Source organism: Capricornis sumatraensis, chromosome 20, assembly GCF_032405125.1.
Source record: "Capricornis sumatraensis isolate serow.1 chromosome 20, serow.2, whole genome shotgun sequence".
NCBI lineage: Eukaryota > Metazoa > Chordata > Mammalia > Artiodactyla > Bovidae > Capricornis > Capricornis sumatraensis.
Genome location: NC_091088.1, coordinates 68168888 through 68177047, shown reverse-complemented (window position 1 = coordinate 68177047; position 8160 = coordinate 68168888).

Genomic DNA, 8160 nt, shown 5'->3' with positions numbered 1-8160 from the left:
ACTATTCAGTTTAAAATACAATAAAGCCAATGGGAAAAAAAAAAAAAACCTCTGTTCAGTAATAGTTTACTAGAATTAACTTGTTTACAGGACAGAAACCAACTTGTAGACTTAGAGAACAAACTTAGAGTTACAGAGGGGAAGGATGCGGGGAGAGATGGATTGGAAATTTAAGACTGACATGTGCACACTGCTATATTTAAAACAAAATGCTTTCCATGAAACAATAATAAATGCAATGCATGTTGGCCAAAGAAAGATGAAGTATATTCTCTTTGAGATATCCAGTGTGGTGCCACTTGCCACATGAGGCTGCGTGTCTGCATGCTATGGCGATTCAGTCATGTTTGACTCTTTGTGACCCCATGGATGCTGTGTAGCTCACTAGGCTCCTCTGTGAATGGGATTCTCCAGGCAAGAATCCTGGAGTGGTTGCCATTCCCTTCCCCAGGGGATCTTCTTGACCCAGGGATCGAACCTTCATCTCTCATATCTCTTGCATTGGCAGGCGGATTCTTTACCACTGAGCCATCGGGAAGCCCCTCAGCCTTTTCCCAGCCCTGTGCCCTGAGGGAGCTGGGGTTCCAGGAGTAGAAACAGGACAAGATCCTCCTAGTCTGGATCTACACTGGCCGATAAAGTACTCACCCAGCCACGTGGTACAGACAATGACTCTACACGTATATGAAGTGAAGCATTCAGTTCTTAAGTCACACCCACCACATTTCCATGCTCAGTAGCATCATGTGGCCAGGTGCCATGGTGCTGGACAGAGCAGATGTTTAAAATGTCCTGTCACCACAGAGAATTCTACTGTACAGTCCACTCCAGATCTGAGGCCTGCAGAGAGATCACTTGCCCCAGGGAGGCTTTGCATGTGTTGTGCTCATCCATCAATATTTGCATGTTTTGTCTTTTTTGCCTCTTTTCACCGAAGCCAAGGATTTGAGAATCTTGTGCCTTTTAAGTTATCAGCTGGTGGCACAATGTGGCTTGGCTCAACCAAGCAGAGGCCTGAAGAGGATAACACCGTGAGGACCTTGGTGTGAACCGAGCTGGCAAGTGGGGTGAAGATCAAGCTCCACTTGGCTTTAGTTGCTCATTGAGCTCCTTATGTGTGATGTCTCTCCTGGCTTAGAACTAAACCGCCCAAGAACTCTTTTACCAAGAAATGTCAGGATTGCTTAAAGTGAAGACATTCTGGGGCTCCCGTGTTGCTACTGTCCTTGTTTCCATTTTCCCCCAATTATCCTTTTTTTTTTTTTTTTGTCCTTTAGGTACAGGGAGCAGATTTCATAACCTTCATTTTTCTGAATGTTCACAGTGTAGACATGAACCCCAGTTATTCTCACATATCTTCTTTTTAAAAAATATTAGAATGTTAGCATTTGATGCCCGCATTCTACAGAATCTGAATTCTTCACCCAGTGATAGAAGATGGGTTTACTGGTTCATGAGTGTATTTCTGCTGTGTGGCACCAATGCCTGGTACACAGTAGGTGCTCTGCAATAATTTATGAACTGACCAAAGATGAGAAGTAAATTGCATATCAGAATGGCTGCTATCCAAAAGTCTACAAGCAATAAATGCTGGAGAGTTGTGGAGAAAATGGAACTCTCTTACACTGTTGGTGGGAATGCATTCTCGTACAGCCACTATGCAGAACAGTGTGGAGATTCCTTAAAAAACTGGCAATAGAACTGCCTTATGACCTAGCAATCCCACTGCTGGGCATGCACACCAAGGAAACCAAAATTGAAAGAGACAAGTGTACCCCAGTGTTCATCACAGCACTGTTTATAATAGCCAGGACATGGAAGCAACCTAGATGTCCATCAGCAGATGAATGGATAAGAAAGCAGTGGTACATATACACAATGGAGTATTACTCAGCCATTAAAAAGAATACATTTGAATCAGTTCTAATGAGGTGGATGAAACTGGAGCCTATTATACAGAGTGAAGTAAGCCAGAAAGAAAAACACCAATACAGTATACTAACGCATATATGTGGAATTTAGAAAGATGATAATGATAACCCTGTATGCGAGACAGGAAGAGAGACCGAGATGTATAGAACAGTCCTTTGAACTCTGTGGGAGAGGGCAAGGGTAGGATGACTTGGGAGAATGGCATTGAAACATGTATAATATCATATAAGAAATGAATCACCAGTTCAGGTTTGATGCATGATACAGGATCCTTGGGGCTGGTGCACTTGGAAAACCAGAGGGATGGTATGGGGAGGGAGGTGGGAGGGGGATTCAGGATGGGGAACACGCGTACACCCATGGCGGAATCATGATGATATATGGCAAAACCAATACAATATTGTAAAGTTGAAAGAAAAATATTATGTTGGTTCCAGGTATTTAGAACTGAAATTTTTAAAAATACCATTTACAATAGCACCAAAAAATGAAATACCTAATTATACCTCTAACACAATGTGTACATATCTATGTCTAGAAGATGAAACAGTGTGGGAAAAAATCAAGTAAAATCTGAGCAAATGGAAAAAAAGAAAACATCCAATACAATATTGTAAAGTAATTAACCTTCAACTAAATTAAATAAATTTACATTTAAAAAATAAATTAAAAATTAAAATAAAAAACTTTTTTTAAATAAATAAAATTTCCAAAAAAAAAATTTTATGAACTGACCAAAGACAAGAAGTAAATTCCATTTCTGGAAGGGACTGGGAAAATAAACTTATGAGTCCTAGTTGGAGTCAGACTGTCCAGGGCTGATTCAGGATGAGAACCTGGGTCTCAACTTCTAGAGTAGGCGGTCAGATAGGGCAGAAAGAGAAAGAGCTGAGGCGTCAGGTCTGGGCTGAGATGCCTCCTGAGCCCTGCCTGGAGACATCGGCTCTGGCTCCATGGAGGCGCTGCCCCCTGTGCGAGTCCACGGCCGTGGGAACCCCGAGGGGTGGTGGAAGCCCCCCAGGGACCACATCCTGTTTGCCCTCTAGGGCCCCGTGGTCTCCTCATCTGTACAAGGCGGGGTCGGGGGCGGCTGGGCGCTCAGAGCTGCAGACATGCCTTCCATCCTCTCTGAGCTTCTCCTCCTCGGCCAGATGTGCAGGGCAGGGAGGGGACGGCAGGAGGGCACGGGACACCCACCCTGCCCCCAGTTCATGGGAACCACAGGGTTTCATCAGCAGTAGGGACCAGGGATCCTGATGGGGAGAGAATCAGCCCAAGCTTTTGGTGGCAAATCTCTCATTTCCAGGGTTGAGTCTGGGCCAAGGGACCCTGAGCCATGCAGGTGTGTTCTCCCGGGTCTCCTGGGACCCATATCTCACTTGAATCCCAGGAGCTTTGTGGGGGGCAAGGTCAGGACACTGGGATTCTAGAGTGATGCTGGTGAAACCTGGAAGGGTTCCTGAGCTGAGCTGGGGATTGAGGGATGGGGAAGTCCTGGGACTCAGCCTCTGACTTCCTTCCAGGAACCTTCCACAAACTCACCATCTGGGCTGAGACTCTGGGGCAGCTCAGGGTGCCCATGTGTATACACCTTGTGCAGAGTTGGAATGTGAGAGTGAGTACACAGACCATCAGGGAGTATGCTGCAGCTGGCCTGCACTATTTGGAGAAGGAAATGGCAATGCATTCCAGTATTCTTGCCTGTAAAATCCCGCAGACATTGGAACCTGCCAGCCTACAGTGCATAGGGTTGAAAAGAGTCAGAGACGACTGAGTGACTTCAATTTTTTTCATCTTATTTTAAAAGTTATTTGTTTTACATATTCTATTTTTAATCTCATCACATACATATTTTATTGAAGTGAAGTTGACTTACAATGTTTCAGTTGCACAGCAAGGTGATCTTGAATTACACAAATATGCATACATTATTTTCCGATTATTTTCCATTTTAGGTTATTACAAGATATTGACTATAGTTCCCCATGCTATACAGTAAATCTTTGCTGCTTGTTGCATATTGTTTTTTAAAATTAGAAATCTAGCTTTGTATTCATACCTCTATTTTTAAATTTATGGTATATTCCACGTCAGTGTTATGCTGCACTGAGAGTGAAAGCATGATGCCAAAATCCCACCATGTCCACATTAAAGTAAATGGAAAACAATGGCAATGTTAATTGTGGGAGGAGATATTGAATCGCATTGTTACTGGTGGGCATTCCTGGTGACTCAGAGGATAAAGACTCTGCCTGCAACGCAGGAGCCTGAGTCAATCCCTCAGTTGGGAAGATCTCCTGGAGAAGGAAATGGCAACCCACCCCAGCATTCTTGCCTGGAGAACCCCCAGGGACAGAGGAGCCTGGGGGGTTGCAGCCCATGGGATCACAAAGAGTCAGACATGACTGAGGGACTAAACTATTCTCCAGGCTCTGAACTTGAAAGGTATAACACTTTCCCATTCGTATAGAGATAAAAAGTGGCAGAACAGACAGAACCTTTTGTCTTGTCAGGGGCTTAAAGGGACATTATGACCTGACCTGCATGGACAGCTTGAAGAACAAAGGATTCCAGGATTAAAACATTCCACAGTGGAGGGGACATAAGTATAGCTATGGCTGATCCATGTTGATGTATTGCAGAAGGCATCACAGTATTGTAATTGTCCTAAAATTAAAAATAAGTAAATTAAGGGGAAAAAAGATTGCCACAGGACTTCCCTGTTGGTCCAGTCATTAGGAATCTGCCTGCCTATGTGGGGGACACAGGCCTGATCCCGGAAATGGGAAGATTCCACATGCCTCGGGGCAGTTAGGCCCATGGGCCACAAGCCCATGTGCCTAGAGCGGGTGCTCCACAACAAGAGAAGCCACGGCGATGAGAGACCCTGCACCACAGCAAAGAGCAGCCGCCTTCCCACACCTAGAGAAAGCCTGTGCACAGCGACGAAGAGCCAGCACAGACATTAACTAGTTAATTAAAACACTGCAACAACCAGCCACACCTCCTTGTCTGACGCAGGATACAGCATGCTTGGGGCTGGTGCATGGGGATGACCCACAGAGATGTTATGGGGAGGGAGGCGGGAACGGGGTTCATGTTTGGGAACACATGTAAGAATTAAAGATTTTAAAATTAAAAAAAAAAAAAACACTGCAACAACCAGCCACACCTCCTCCTCGTTTAGTGTGTGGGTGTAAGTGTGAAAGTGTGAGTTCACACATGGGTATTTAATCTGTATTGTTCTCTCTTCTCCTTGGCATTTTCTTCCCCATGGGCTAGGGTTATTTTACATTCAGTAAACACTGTTTGACTATCCCTCTCACTCCCCAAATGCCCATCTAACTCAAGTAAGATGATTCTTTTTTTTTTTTTTTTTAATTTTAAAATCTTTAATTTTTACATGTGTTCCCAAACATGAACCCCCCTCCCACCTCCCTCCCCATAACATCTCAGTGAGTCATCCCCATGCACCAACCCCAAGCATGCTGTATCCTGCGTCAGACATAGACTGGCAATTCAATTCTTACATGATAGTATACATGATAGAATGCCATTCTCCAAAATCATCCCACCCTCTCCCTCTCCCTCTGAGTCCAAGAGTCCGTTATACACAGCTGTGTCTTTTTTCCTGTCTTGCATACAGGGTCGTCATTGCCATCTTTCTAAATTCCATATATATGTGTTAGTATACTGTATTGGTGTTTTTCTTTCTGGCTTACTTCACTCTGTATAATCGGCTCCAGTTTCATCCATCTCAACAGAACTGATTCAAATGTATTCTTTTTAATGGCTGAGTAATACTCCATTGTGTATATGTACCACAGCTTTCTTATCCATTCATCTGCTGATGGACATCTAGGTTGTTTCCATGTCCTGGCTATTATAAACAGTGCTGCGATGAACATTGGGGTACATGTGTCTCTTTCAATTCTTTGGGGCAAAAGTTCACAATCTCGTTGGTCTGCTGGCTTTCCAAATAAAGTCACTATTCCTTTCCTGAAGACCTCATCATTCTGTCCCTTGACAGGAAATGTGAGGTTGGACTCAGAGCACATTCGTGAGACATTAGCAGAGGTGTCATTCATTTTAGACAGAATCCATAGACGTCACTCTCACAGTTGATATCTGTGGTTTAAAAGATACGCAGATGACCAACAGGGATACGAAAAGATGCTCAGCATTGCTAATTAGTAGGAAAGGCAAATCAACACTGCAAGGAGGTACCACCTCAGACCGATCCGAATGGCCATCATTAGACAGTTGATAAATAACATGCTGGAGAGGGTATGGAGAAGAGGGAAACCCTCTTGCACTGTTGGGGGAGCGTAAACTGGTGCAGCCACGGTGGAAAACAGTACGGCAGTTCCTCAAAATAAGTAAAAACAGAGTTTCCATATGATCTAACCATTCCAGTCCTGAGCATATACCTGGAAAAATAATTCACCTTGAAAAGATTGATGACCCCTATGTTCATAGCAGCAAACCTTACAATAGCCAAGACATGGGAAAGCCTAATTGTCCATCGAGAGATGAATGGATACAGAAGATGTATATCCTTATACACACAGAGAATGAACACCACTCAGACATTTAAAGAATGAAATCATGCCGTTTGCAGCAGCATGGATGGACCTGGAGATTAACATATTAATGGAAGGAGACAGAAAGGGAAAGACAATTTTCATGTGATATCACACGTATGTGGAATCTAAAAGCAACATATCAATGAAACAGGAAGAGACTCACAAACATACAGAACAAACTTGTGTTTGCCAAGGAGGTATGTCTGGAGGCTTGCGATGAGCAGGTGAAATCTACTTATACATAGAATGGATAAAGAATGAGGTCCTACAGTATGGCACAGGGAATTCTATTCAGTATCTTGCCATAAATCATAATGGAAAACAATATACATGTCGAGTGGAATCAGTTTGCTGTACGGCAGAAATGAACTATACTTCAATAATGTTTTTAATTTTTTAAAATTTGTGGTTTAAATATCTGCAATGAAACATTATATGGCAGTAAAAGTGCACAAACTTTAACGACAAAGAATACAGATCAATTCTGGAACATGATATTAAGTGAATAAAAGGACATTTTAAGATGGGTGACTGTACTGTTACTCCATTGCATACATAATGATCAAGAGGAGACCTGATTTATTACTTCGGGAGCATCACTAATGTTAATGACCCCCACCCCAGCACAATGATGTGGAATTACAGCCCTTACTGAGGTTCGTTCCTGTCTATGAACAACAACTGAACTGGGTATGTGTCTGCCCTTGACCTCCTGAAACAGCTGGGCCATTTTTTCCCAGTTTGGAGTTGATTGTTGCGGACACGCCCCTCACTCAAGCATTCTGGAGCTTGGAAGTCTCTACTTGACATATTTTGTGTTAATCTGAGAATCCCAGGGATGGGGGAGCCTGCTGGGCTGCCGTCTATGGGGTCGCACAGAGACGGACACAACTGAAGCCGCTTAGCAGCAGCAGCAGCAGAGTATCTAGGAAGCAGTGTGGTCCACCTTTTCAGGCAGAACAAATCCCCCTCCCAGAAAACACCACAGTCACCTTTGCACACATTATCTTTGTGTACATGTGTGGTCCTTGGATTGGAAACGGAGGAAGAGAGAGAGACAGAGAGTGTTGTGTCTGCAAAGTTTCCACTCATAGTCATGAAATAATTTCAGATGAAGAAGAGTCAGAGAAAGACAAATATCACATGATATTGCTTATTTGTGACATCGAAGAAAATGAGCTTATTTACAAAACAGACTCACAGAGAATGAACTTACGATTACCAAAGGAATATGTCAGGGGGAGGTTATATTGTAAGTTTGGTACTGATATATACACAAGGCTATATTAAAAATGCATGACCACAAGGACCTACTGTATAAAACAGAGAATTCTACCTAATATTCTGTAACTACCTAAGTGGGAAAAGAATTTGAAAAGCAGCAGATGCATGTATATGTATAACTGAGTCACTTTGCTGTACACCTGAAGATAACACATTTAGTTCCTTAAACACATATATTACAATGCAGAATTTTTTCATATTTTCAAAGAGCCATAATACGCATGTCTGGTCCTCTCATGAGAAAGCAGAATCAAAGTCTCTATTAAAGAATCTTTAATTGGCAACCTGCACTGAGCCTGACATACAAGGTGGGAACATGTGGTTTGTCTTCTGTGAAGAGTTAAGGTTAATGAGATTT